The sequence below is a fragment of the Sinocyclocheilus rhinocerous genome, unplaced genomic scaffold, assembly GCF_001515625.1.
Source record: "Sinocyclocheilus rhinocerous isolate Xijiao unplaced genomic scaffold, SAMN03320098_v1.1 scaffold519, whole genome shotgun sequence".
Taxonomy (NCBI): domain Eukaryota; kingdom Metazoa; phylum Chordata; class Actinopteri; order Cypriniformes; family Cyprinidae; genus Sinocyclocheilus; species Sinocyclocheilus rhinocerous.
In genome coordinates this window covers 203,776-217,743 of record NW_015665048.1, presented here as the reverse complement: position 1 = coordinate 217,743, position 13,968 = coordinate 203,776, and the positions used below count along the sequence as shown (strand labels likewise).

At 34.8% G+C, this 13,968-nt stretch overlaps 1 protein-coding gene across 1 annotated transcript in view; it reads right to left on the bottom strand.

Moving 5' to 3' along the window:
• The window catches only part of LOC107731077 (synaptic vesicle glycoprotein 2C-like), a 91,808-nt gene that overhangs the window by 50,715 nt on the left and 27,125 nt on the right, over window positions 1-13,968 (bottom strand). The window contains exons 3-4 of the mRNA XM_016542060.1: window positions 8,364-8,598; window positions 7,194-7,363 (exon numbers count right to left, since the gene is read on the bottom strand). The gene's annotated coding sequence lies outside the window, so the exon portion shown is untranslated. The remainder of the gene's footprint in view (window positions 1-7,193; window positions 7,364-8,363; window positions 8,599-13,968) is intronic.

Here is a 13,968-nt window from a genome sequence, read left to right as displayed (position 1 = left end):
AAACCACTCAGATCACATAGCAACCACATACCAACAATAAAAATCCTTTAGAACACCTAGCAACCACATAGCAATGCCCTGGCAACCACTCAGAACACCTAGCAACCACATAGCAACACAATAGAACCACTCAGAACACCTAGCAACCACAAAGCAACACAATAGAACTTCTTAGAACTCCTAGCAACCACATAGCAACAACAACAACAACAAAACAATTACATAAAATAATACCACTGACAAACACTAGAATCAGAATTCTGGATACATAACATGTAAAAATATAGTTTTTATTCTTCAGAATAACAATATATCCTTTATTTTTATCTGCATCCTTTCTTTTCAGATTCAATACTGAAATATGTAGTATCTTATCTTATCTGCAGAAAATGTTAAAGGTGTTTGCCTGTATGTGGACAATAATATCGTTATCTTTATAGTTATCGTTCTTGGTGTGAACGGGGCTTAAGAGTTGCTGCCACAATTCCAGGGTGCTGAGGGTGGTTGTCAGGGCGTAGCGAAGCAGTTGTTAGGGTGTTCCAAGTAACAGTATGTGTCGCTATGGGGTTGCTAAGGTGTTCTGTGGTTGCTTTGTGGTTGCCCTAGTAAAATGGTTAAAGATTTGTTCTAACCCTGAGTATGAGCATTGTGTTTTTTGTGAGTAAATGCTCTCAATATGCTACCCACATCATCTTTAAATAGGATTTAATTTGATTCTGAGCTCCATTTCCTCATATAACCGTATGTGGGGGTAATGGTGAAGTGCGGTACTGCGTTAAGCTCTAATGTGTCATTTAGCTGAAGCTTTTACTCCCACACACACGGAATCCCCGCTCTGCAGCGTCTGATTGGCCGTCTGGAGTCACATGACAGGTCTGCTGAGGAGGGAAACCCACCCCAAGGGGCTGACACAGCTCTGTGTGTGTGTGTGTGTGTGTGTGTGTGTGTGCGCTTCAAACGCTGATGGGTTTCTCAGTGATGACACATAGTTTCTATCATCTTTGAGTTGATAGACTGTGGTAATATCACTTCTCTTCTTATGATCAGAGGCAGAACCATCATCTCTACAGAGAGATTTAATGACGGGACAGAAACATTGCATTCGTGTAAAAGGAAATAGCTCATCTGAAAATGATCCTTATTTACTTGTTTCAAACCAATGTGGCTTTCCGTGGATCACAAAAGGAGACGTTTTGATGAATGTTCATGCTGCTCTATTGATTGTGGATGGTGACCATGTGCTCACTTCAGGTAAAAGTGAAAACTGTCATCATTTTAATGTAGTTTAGGCTTTTATGTCCTAATGTGTTCCAAGTAACATTTTACATGATTTACACACATTTTGATAAAAGTTAAATCCATAACTAACAATGAGCAATACATTTGGTACATTATTTAAGCATCTTTCCAAGCATTACTTAATAAAAATACAACTGTTCATTGTTCATGTTAGCTCAGGACCAATAAATAACAGATTTTGCATTAATGAGACATTTTGCTTTAATGACGCATTAGTAAATGTCGAAATTAACATTAACTAAGATTAATAAATTATGAGTGTTTTTACTGTTAGTTCATGTAAACTATCTATCTTTACATCTCACAATTCTTAAATTTTTTCCTCCTTTTTTCTCAGAATTGTGAGATACAAACTTGCAACTGCAATAAAATCAGAACTGCATGATGTAAAGTCATAAGAAAATAGTCAATCTTTTTCCCCCGAATTGGACTTTATAATTCTCAACTGGGAGTTTATATCAAACAATATCTCAGAATTGCGAATAAAAAAGTCAGAATTGTCACAATTTACTTTTTTTATTTTTTATTCAGTGGCAGAAACAAGCTTCCATAAGTATCTATAATGAAAAAGTGTAAAGTGTTACCAAAATCTCATTTAGTCACCAATTTTTGGTTCATCTCAAGTAAGACATGAAAGAAAGGCTGCTAACTCAAGATGAACTCGATCGTTTTGAAGGAAACGACTAAAAACACTAAGCTAAAGAAAAGGACTAAAGTTCAGAAGAATGAATTCAGCTCGTTTCATTTCTGACGTGTTTTTAAATCAGGATTCATTATGAAACAGCACTATGCAGGACAGAGTGTTTTATATTCAGCACATGCAAATGGAGTCAAATGTTTTAAAGGGGTCATATGATGCTGCTAAAAAGAACATTATTTGGTGTATTTGGTGTAATGAAATGTGTTTATGCGGTTTAAAGTTAAAAAAGAGCTGAGGCGGCGGGATCGAGAACGGCGGTCCCGGCGGATCCGACGAAGGAGCGGTGAAAACGGTGAAAGCCGATCCGGTGATCCACAGCACTTGTATTTGAAGTTGATGTATTTCCTCAGCGACCAGCACGGATCAGCTCTAAGCATGACGAAGCGGATATCGTCCTCTTTTGGAAGACCAAACAAAGTAGTTTCGCTTTCACAACAAAGCACACAGCGTCTTCACGACATGGCGGCGGCAACAACAATACTACAGCGAGAATAAAAGTTACGCCTTCTTTCTTTGCGTGAACATTTGGGCGGCGTTATGCAAATCTTCCCACATAGTGAGGTAGGTATGTGGGGGCGTGTTAGAACGAGCCGTTTTAGGTAGGTGTGGCTGACTCTTAACTTTTATAAAGAATATCTCTTTGGATTTGAGACTTTAGTCTTTGCAACTTTACAGATCTTCTTTATGCACCAAGAGCTTGTAACACTCCAAAGAGAAAGGAAAAATTGAAATTGCATCATATGACCCCTTTAAAGCTGCTAGCACACATCACGGCCCACACGCACCTCGCATTAATAGGGTTTTTGCAGAGCAAAAATGCTTTTAAACGCTCACAACATGCTTGCTGAGTCTCACTAAACACTGAAACAAACACAATACAGCCAGAAAACAGAAACAGTGCTTATGAGCTGCCTGTAGAAGAACCAAAACCCCAAAGGGAACCAAAGAACGAATCGGAAGAACCTATAATATTATTTAATCTCTAAAAAGAACCATATAGCCAAGTCAAAAGGTAATTTGCTCAACTTATTAGCAAACAAAAGAATGACTTTTATTGTTTAAGATTGTGTTTTTGTATGAAACCCTATTTTTCTGAACACAAGGTGGCGCTGTCTTAAAATTTCTCAGGTAACTTCAATACATGTTGTCCATGATCTCTACCAATTTTTGACCCAATTATTCAAAGCATTTCAAAATGGCGAACAAATGATTTGTTTGATCCCAGCAAAATCAATGCATTACCCCAAAAATCCATACACACCAAATTTGAATTTAGTAAATGTCTTTGACTTCTTTAAGGGTTTAATCTGGAAAAATTACCAAAGGCCACGTTTAGTTCTTGGTTGTTTACCAGGGAATCCAGGACTGTCAGGCCCAAAATTATCATCCAAATTTGTCTCACCACATTAAAAAGGTATAAACAAAGGCACAGTAAACAATTCTGGTGGACTAAGGGTCTGGCTGCCATGTTTTCTGGCTGTCTGCTGTCAAACAGAAGTCTAATTACAGAGCTGGAACACAATCGCTGACGGACCGGACCGGACTGGAGGGGAGCGCAATGTCTTCTACTTGTTTACCAGGGAATCCAGGACTGTCAGGCCCAAAATTATCATCCAAATTTGTCTCACCACATTAAAAAGGTATAAACAAAGGCACAGTAAACAATTCTGGTGGACTAAGGGTCTGGCTGCCATGTTTTCTGGCTGTCTGCTGTCAAACAGAAGTCTAATTACAGAGCTGGAACACAATCGCTGACGGACCGGACCGGAGTGGGTGGCAGCGTCTGCAACTGTTTTTGTATTTTCATCGGCTGAGTTTGCAGACGTTTTTAGATGCTACTGGAGAGTCAGAAAACTCTGATAATAATGCCATACGCTGCCAAAAAGTTTGTGTTAAGATTAAACTTGGCAGATAAATGGTGGAGTGGATACAATCAAAAATTGGTTAATAGAGAGAGAAAAATTAACTAAAAGAATAAAAATAAAAATTGTCATCTTTTACTCATTAACCCTCATTGTTATTCCAAACCTGTATGACTTTATTCTGTCAAGCACAAAATCTAATTCTTTAAAGAGTATCCTGACCACTCTTCCATATAAACTCCATATATAACTTTTGCATTATATTCCAAGTCTTCTAAAGACATCTGATAGCTTACTGACTACTAATATAGTTCACATGTCATGCATTTATTATTATTTTTTTTAAATATATTTTGATGCAATCAGGTAAAACACATTTTTTGTGTTTCTTTTGGTGCTTTTTTGTCATTTTGGAGCTTGACAAAATCATTTTTATGTGGAATAAAGAGAGGTTTTGGTGACTTGAGGATGATTACATTATATATTTTAAAAGAAAAACAAATCCTTTAATTACATAAACACAGAACAGGAAACAAAAACGAGGAACTGCCAGATAAAAACAATGGCATCTTCAGACAGTCATTAATATCAAGTGTTTTTTTATACTCTAAAGATATTATTCATTTATTAGGAACATGGAGGCGTGTTGGTGACCTACTTGGCGATGAATCTGTGCTGGAATGAGCAAGAAACGCTGATCAATATGGCTGCAACACAACAGATGATATTATCCATCAAAACCCTCATTCGTGTGAATAATGACCAGATCACAGACACACAAACACTCTTAATGATGGATAGACAAGCCTGAATATGACCAGTACGCATTGTGAAAAACATGCTAACCTCATTTGTTCATCAGCTTTTGTTTGTTTTGTTACTTCTAACATCATGTCTTATATTTCATACCAGTGTTATTTTAGTATAATTGAGATAATATAGTTTTTTATTAATAGTTTCAATTAGTTTTTATTTTAATATTTTCTGTTTTTATTTTCATTTTAGTTTTTGACATTTTTTATTCTTTTTTAATTGTTCCAAAACAGTGTTACTATTATAGTTTGAATTTATTTCTCATTTTATATTTTCTGTTTCATTTTGATTTTAATTAAAGTTTGAGTAATTTAGCTGTGTGTTTGACATTTTTATTAATTTATCTTTTTATATAGATATTATTATATTTATATTTTTATGCCTATATAGTTTTTATTAATTTTATTTCAGTTTTAGTTTTATTTCAGTACATCAAAAATAATGTTTCTTGTAAGGAAAACAAAGATTATTGGAGTATGTTTACAAGAAAAATTCAATTACAATTTCAGTCTTTTCTACTTTCTAATTCAATGTTTAATTCAGTGTTATTTTGCAGTTTCTATGCAATTATTTGTGAAGTAAGTTAAAAAATAATCTGTTTCAAAGTACATTTTTGCTCAGTGTAGTAAATCATTTGAGTTCATGTTTATGTTTTTATTTCAGTTGTAGATTTAGTAATTTTGTGTTCTTGGGAACTAGCTGAATTAAAATATTTCTGTTTATATTTTATTTCAGTTAACATGTATTTTATTGCAAGTATTGTTTATTTCAAGTAAAATGTTTTTTATGGTTTTAGTTTTAGTTAACTATAGCAACCCTGGTGCAAACAACATGCATCTTGTAAAAAATACTACAATAATCTTTGTTTTACAAAAATCATTTTTACAGTGCAAGTCAGTCTTACTGCGAGAAATGGAGAGCCTGAGGGAAAAAACAGACAGAGGGAATGAGAAATAAGTGAGACAGAAAAGCAAGCAGATGTTGAAGTGCACTGTGTTCACGGTGTGTTTGAGCGACGCGCTGCCGCTGGCGATTGTGATGCCACAACGCACTAAACATACTTTCATCAAAAGAAAATTCCCACGGCCAGGATGTGCATTTGAAGCGCTTTATCTGATGTGCGTGGGCTGCTGAGGAGTCATGATGACCACAGGAGAAAGTGAACTCTTCGTCTCCTCACATCCACACAGTGCTGCTGTTCTCAGCAGGTGAGGACCGCTTCTGTTAATGCACGGCATAAAAGAGCAAAGCGTGACTCAGACGAGGGAAATATCAGAGCAGACGGGGCCTGTTTCTTCAACATGCAATCTGTTATTTCTGTTGCTAAGAGTCTAATAGTGGACGCCAAAAATAAACATGCTGGAAAAAAATGTGTTTGCATCATTATTGCTCATAACTAAGATTATTGATGTGACCGCAGAAAGGAACCATTTAGCAAACAACATACAACAACTGCATAGAAACACACTAAACAACACTAGCAACCATCTAACACAACACAACAAATGTTGTTCTCGTGAGATTGAATGGTGAAAAATGTTGTTTTTCAAAGTTATAAAAGATTATTGAAGTATTTACAAGAAAATACTGTCAGTCTTTTAACTTCAAAATGTCATGTTTAATTCAATGTTACTTGCCATTTCTTTTCATTTCTGAGTGAAAATAGTTTCAAAACAGTGTTGTACTATTATAGTTTTTATTAATATTTTGAATTCGTTTTTAATTTTATATTTTCTGTTTTCATTTTATTTTAGATAAAGTTTTAGGAATTTTGGTGTTTGTTTTTGTCATTATTATTACACTTTTAAAATATGTCTATATAGTTTTTATTCATTGTTATTCCAGTTCTATTCAAGATAAACTAAATGTAAATGAAAAAAAAAAGTTTTTAGATTTTTTTAATGCAGTTAAGCTTTTTATTTCAAGAAACAAAACTTTTTAATGTTTTTTTTTAAGTTACCTATATAACCATTTCAATATAAATCCTACACCATTTTTCAAGGTTGTAAATGAAAAAGATTATTGGAGAATATCTACAAGAAAGCACTCTTCAAATTACCATTTCATTTTCTACTTCAAAATGTCATGTTATTTTCAGTTTCTTTGTTTAACCTGTGAAATAAATTTGAAATAATAGTAGACAATTGTTTCAAAATCCATTTTTGTTGAGTGTAGTGACTCATTTGTGTTTATTTTTATAATCTTCTTAAGGAATTTTAGAAGAAACATCTGAGAAATTGATACTTGAATGAAGCATGACTAAGAATTTCCATTAAAACCCAGTGTATTATAAAAGAGCAGAGTCTGAGCATTAAAATTCTCCTGTTTCTATCAGGATTTTATTCCCTCTTTCACTCTCTCCTCATCCATTAGCAGATGACAACACACACACACACACACACACACACCTCGGTTGATATCAGTTTCAAATGCTTCATGAAAACAACTATCTTCGGTTTTCACTGACGATCAATGTTCAAAATAATCTGAGTGAACAATTAACAACAAAAACTGTTTACCGTTTTCATGAGGGCATCAACAAGTAGCTCCGTACTGAAGACCAAAAAGATCTCCATGGCAACCAGGCATGAGGGAACGTTCTGATTCCAGAGAGACGGATGGAAGATGCTAATTCAGTGCGGCTCAAACGTGTTGAGCTGAGGTGTGATGATCAGAGCAAGATCTTCACCTGCTGGACCAGAAAAACCCCACAGACACACATATGAAGGAGGAATCATGTTTCCTGTTGTGTTTTAAATATGATTAGTATGGAAGCCCGTTTCTGCCACTGAATAAAAAATAAAAAAGGTAATTGCGACTTTTTAGCTCACAATTCTGACTTTTTTTCTCATAATTGCGTGACACAAACTCGCAATTCTGACTTTTTTTCTCATAATTGCGTGAACTGCAAGAAAAAAAGTCAGAATTGCGAGTTTATATCTCGCAATTCTGACTTTTTTTCTTGCAGTTCTGACTTTATTTCTAAGACTAACATATCACAGTCCCCCCCCCCTCAAAATTGGACTTTAACTCGCAATTGGTAATTGTGACTTTTTATCTCACAATTCTGACTTTTTTTCTCATAATTGCGTGACACAAACTCGCAATTCTGACTTTTTTTCTCATAATTGCGTGATAAAAAAGCAGTCAAATGTTAAAAAGTTGTAAAAATTTTTTTTTAAATAAGTATTCAAAATATCTAATTTAACTTACAAAGTAGTGGGAAAACATGTTCAAATACTCCATTTAATGTAAAAAAAAAATTCATAAAGTTTTTTGAATAAATATTTTTTCCCCATAAAATCTGTAATTTTCTGCCACTGTTTGGATGCAGTAAAACACTCACAGATGTAGTAGAAAACATCTGGTTCATGTTTTCTTCTGTCACTGGCCATAATCATATCCTTCAAATCAGGATTAGGTATAAAATAAAATAAAATAAAATGAAAAAAAAGTCATGCATGTGAAAATGGGCTGAGAATTGAACAAACAGTTGTAATCTGGCTCAGATTCAGAATTATGTGTTTATGGCTGTTTTTCTGCTGATTAAGGAAGAAAACAAGACTCCTTCACCAAACAAATGGTCATCGAAAGCAAAAATGCTACGAAATGCATCATATTTTGTGAGAAAGTGTGAAACAGCCAGTATTTTTGTAATCAGCAGCTCAAAATGAGTAAGAAACACGTACTGATTTCATCCAGCAGACGTGACACAGAGCTCAAAGCAACAGTTGAGGAACAGGTGAGTTCCTGACGGTGTCTGGGGTCAGAAGAGCATCTGTGATGAAGTGGAGGTGTTTGACACGGAGCCCAGGGCCACACACACACGCTCATGATCACGCTAATGCTGCAGATTCACCCACAGGAATCTCCAGAGGTCTGTGGACTGCAGGATCACTACAGGAAAACTCAAAGCCTTCAGCTCTGGAGGAAATCAGCCACAGGAAGTGAGAGAGAGAGAGAGACGGTGATACCATAGTACTGAACGATTACAAAAAGTGCCATAGTATATGTTCAAAAACATTTTTTTTTTTGTGCTTTTCCCTTCTATTTTCATCTAAGTTACGTATAAATTACATATAAATGCTATATGTAATAAAATATAAAATATATAGAATATACAGTATATAAAAGTTTGGGGTCAATAAGATAAAAAGTGCTAGTAAAGACATTTTTAATGTTACAAAAGATTTCTATTTCAAATAAATGCTGTTCTTTTGAACTTTCTATTCATTAAAGAGTCCTGAAAAATAAAATGTATCACAAAAATATGAAGCAGCACAATGGTTCAACATTGATAATAGTCAGAAATGTTCCTTCAATAGCGAATCAGTATATTAGAATGATTTCTGAAGGATCATGTGACACTGAAGACTGGAGTAAAAATTCAGCTTTGATCACAACAATAAATTACATTTTAACATATATTGACGTAGAGAACAGTTATTTTAAATTGTAATATTATTTAACATTTTACTGTATTTTTGATCAAATAAATGCAGCCTTGGTGAGCATTAAGAGACTTTGTTCAAAAACATTAAAAAAATCTTACCAACCACAAACATTTAAACTGTAGAGAAAACACACACTTATCTCTCTATATATAAATAAAGGATAGAGATGATATATAAAAATATATAGAAATATAGAATAAAGATTAATTTGTACATTTCCATCAGGAAAAATTCTGAAAATGTAAATATATTAAATAAAAATTAAAAAAATTATTTGGAAAAATATATAGTTTTCTATTTTTAATGTTCAAATAAAAAATTTCAATTAAAATAAAATGGAAATATAATATTTTATATATATAAATATGTAATATAAATAAGATGTGTGTGTGTGTGTGTGTGTGTATATATATCTGCTTATCTCCAAATGCCTGACCTCATAGAGCAGCCATAAATAACAGCAGAATTTATACAGGCTGGAAAACGATGTTGAAAAGCGCTCGGGCCTCTGTGACCGCATGTCTTGTCTTTTAATATCATTAGTGTCTGGTCTTTTACTGAAAGAGGCTCATGGCTCTATAATATCTGTACCTCCATCAGGCTGTAATGGGCTACCATCCAAGAACACACACACATTTCAGCTGCTCGCGGCGTGTGGGTCATCAGAGCGCTGTCGACTACAACACACATCATATGTGTTCATTAGCCCGAACAGACCTTATGCTGACACTGCAACCACAAGCCGGTGTATATAATGCATTACACAGACATTCCAATGCATTCATAACGACTAATAATCAGTTGCCTGTTCCTATGAACTGTAGCTTTAAAGCACAGTCCTTAATTAAAATGCATTAAAAACACATCATTAACATCCACACTTTTGTGTTAAATCGTCATGTTGTATGCATTATATCATATTAAGCAATAGTTCAGTGAAACGCTTTATAATATACTTTTATATTTTCAAGCATTATGCATTTTGTTGTCAGGAGTTTTGGATACGAGAACCGATGATCCTCGTTTGTGTTTCATGCCCCTAAAAAGGAAGCACATCTTTTACTTTCTTTATCACTAAAAACACAGGTTTAATTCTGTCTCAGTCTCTTACGGCTGCTCGCGGCTACACGACTTTAACGACTGCTCGTCTCCCAGCATTATGCTTTATGCTAATGCAGAGAAACGAAAGCCAAAAGAATGAACACAAAGAGAAGAAATGAACATTCAGCTTTGATTTCCTTGATATTCGACTTAATGTGTATCCAAGAGCACAAAACATTCTCTGGTTCATCCATAAACATGATCCTGCCCAAAGCTTTAGAGACTAAATGAAGATCTCAGATGTTTCATTTATATAAATCTATAAATACATATATAAATACACATATAAATACATAAACTGGAAAGATAATAGATAGATAGACAGATAGACAGACCGATAGATAGACAGACCGATAGATAGATAGATAGATAGACAACAAAACATTGCGCTTTTGTAAAATAATGGAAGCGAACAGGATGCGCTTTCTGCCGTCTCGTCAAGCTTTATGCCACATGTGCTTATTAGGCTATGTACGCAATTAAAGGGCCATATGATTTAAATGGTTTATTAATAAACGTGCGATTAGTCGACTACTGCTTCAAATGAATTAAACGTGTGTGTGTGTGTGTGTGTGCGTATATATATATATACATACATACAAATAAATACACTTATTTGTAATTATATAAATAAATGTGTGTGTGTATGTATATATACACAGTTTGAGACACTAAGTTTAAAACATTCATTTTGTTCTCCACTAAACCTGATTGCACCAGGAGCCGTGTGGCCCCTCCCACCACAGGAAGTGCTTGAGCAGGTTTGCTCTTCTCAGGAGGTGCTTGGAATATGACTGACAGCTGTCAATCAAAGATCAGAGAGTGTAAAGTCTGTGCACGTGTCTGCTGGGACAGGAAATCATCTGTGATGAACGAGTGACAGCTGGAGAGAGAGAGAAATAACAAGCCTAGAAAGACACAAGCGCGTTCATCATAAGAACAGACACAGCGGAGCGTCGCGTACCTGCTAGTCTCGTAAATCCCTGTCATCTCTCTCTTATTTTTATGATCAGTCGGCGTGTCCAAGAGGAACAGAATGTATGAGATACTTTGTTAAAGCCCCTGAGAGACATAAAGACTAGAAATGCACAGAGACAAAGAAAGACGGAGAGAGACGACAGTACAGGAGTGCAACCTGCCGGCGGGTCACAGCGAATGTAGAAAACTTCAGCTTTACTTAGCTAATAGTGTGCTTATCTTTTAGACTACATCTTTTATCATAGATTAGCATTAGATTACATCTGTGCAGTCAGATTATGACTCTAAAAAAGCTATTTTAACAATCAAAAACTACTTCTACTAAAGAACTACGGCATTTGTCAACAGTATTTGCAACACATTTTCCAGAGTAAAACAGGATAATTGGGAAGAAATGTGCACTAAAAAGAAAACTGGCTTTGAAACAATTTTCACTCAGAAGTTGCTAGTAAACGTTATTATGGCTAGAGAACTCATATTTTAGCCAGAAGCAACAGTTTGAAGTTAAATCGTCTTAATGATGGATTTTTTCTTTAGCATCTCAAGATGTTAACTGATGAACTGGAGTGGTGTGGAGTACTTGTGGATTATTGTGATGTTTTTATCAGCTGTTTGGACTCTCATTCTGACGGAACCCATTCACTGCAGATCATCCATTGCTGAGCAAGTGATGGATGCTACATTTCTCCAAATCTAATTAAGAAACAAACTCAACTACATCTTGGATGGCCTGAGGGTGAGCACATTTCAGCAAATGTTCATTTTTGGGTGAACTATTCCTTTAAGGGTAATCAGAATAGCTATTCGTCTAGAGAGTAATATAGTCTGACTTTAGGCTGTTCACAGTTCACATGTGCACATCAACTATTTCATCCACTCATAGTATTATAAAACTCATTGCTTTGTAATATAACCCGAGCTGAAAACATCATCCCTCCGCCTGAGATGTTTGTTGTCATTGCGATGGATGTGTAACAGGTCATTACCGTACGTCTTGCGGTTTCACTTCTATATTCGCTCCATTAACGCTCAGGAGTCGTTTAAAGAACATGAGAACATATTCAGATAAACACGCACAGCTTGAGCCGCTCGTAATGGGCAGGAAAAACACTTCACAAAGATGACAACTCTATGTGTTTTCGTCTGCTTATTCAAGGCAAGTGGATGTGTGTGTGTGCGTGCGCGTTTACTAGTCATAAACTCTTAAAAATGTTCCATTTAAAACCAACACAAGTTTTATTACCTCATGCCATATGAGAAGATTTTAAAGTTTCACAAAGAGCTTATAGTTTAAACTGGGGTTCACTTAACCTCTGAACTGCAATAATAATTCATTTAATCATAAACATGTAAAAAAAATCAAAACTAATCACTTTGACTTTGATGTCATGTGACCATTAACATATAAATATGTGTCGTTAAATTATTGAAATATTTACTTAAAATCTCAGAGGGACTTTAAATAAATATTTTAGATCAAATGGGGTTGGCTGACAAAAAAGTTTGGGAAATAATCATATTTTCAAAATGCCTATATTCAAATAGCTTAGAATCAGCATAAATCTCTGAAAACGATTACATGTATTCAGTTAAAAAGTATGAAGATGGCAATGTTCAGTTAGCTATTAAAATGTATGAGATTGAAGCAAGTTGGATTTATTGATCAAAAAACAAACATGCTTTATTTAAAACTCGATTTCTATTCGAGAAATCATACCTGTTTCTCGTGTATGACTGACAAATAAGCATAACATTAAGTTTATTGGGCCATTTTTGTTTATTTTAAAACTGCAATCCTAATGGAAGGTCATTTTATATGCAATTCTAATACATAAATGTTAAATTTAGGCCTACATATTGTTTTGACTGTACTGGTGCTTAAAAGAACCCATAAATTACTGGAAAACACTGATCTGAAGAACACTTAGCAACTGCCTAGCAACAGCAAAGTATTTTGGAACCCTGCTGTAGCAACTGCATAGCAACACCCTGGCAACCACTCAAAACACTAGTGTGCAGAATTCAAGACTTTAATAACCAAATCCTGTTCAAGAATATAGAGACAAGACTTTTTATTAAAAGTGCTTGTCAATGTAATTTCATCTGCAGTTCGATTGTGATGTGTGTTTGTGTGTGTGTGATTTATTGGAGCGGGGGGAACAGATTCCACTCATGCGGATGATGATTGTAATTCCGTTAGGGAAAATCGCTGAGCTGGCTTCTCCTGTCACACAGAAGGTCACAACATTCCCGCTGATGGCTGATGAACACGCAGCATTTCAGATCGGAGAGCTGCAGTTATACTGGCTCATTCATTTGACATCAACAACATTTTGCCTCACATTATTATTATATAACCTCATTATTATCACCTTCTCTCTCATGCTAAGTCATACTTTATAACCGTCAAGTGCAATAAGACAGTATTATATACTAAGCACTATATTAGTTTAACATACTAAACTCTACTGAAGCCTTTTGGAATCTTCGTCCAGCTAATGATCGACACGACCATTCTGAAGTAGCCCCGCCTCTTCCTGCATATATCTGAGTAATAAAAGCAAAATAAACGCTTGATGGTTTAATGTTTGAAAATGAAGAAATTAAGATTGCCAAAAAATGTAGATGTAAAAGAAAAATTGTAAATGTTTTTTTTGTTGTTGGTATTTTATAGTTAAATTTTACAATAGCAATCATTTCGGATTATATTTTTATTTTCGTATTTAGCAATAATAATAATAATAATAATAATAATAATAAT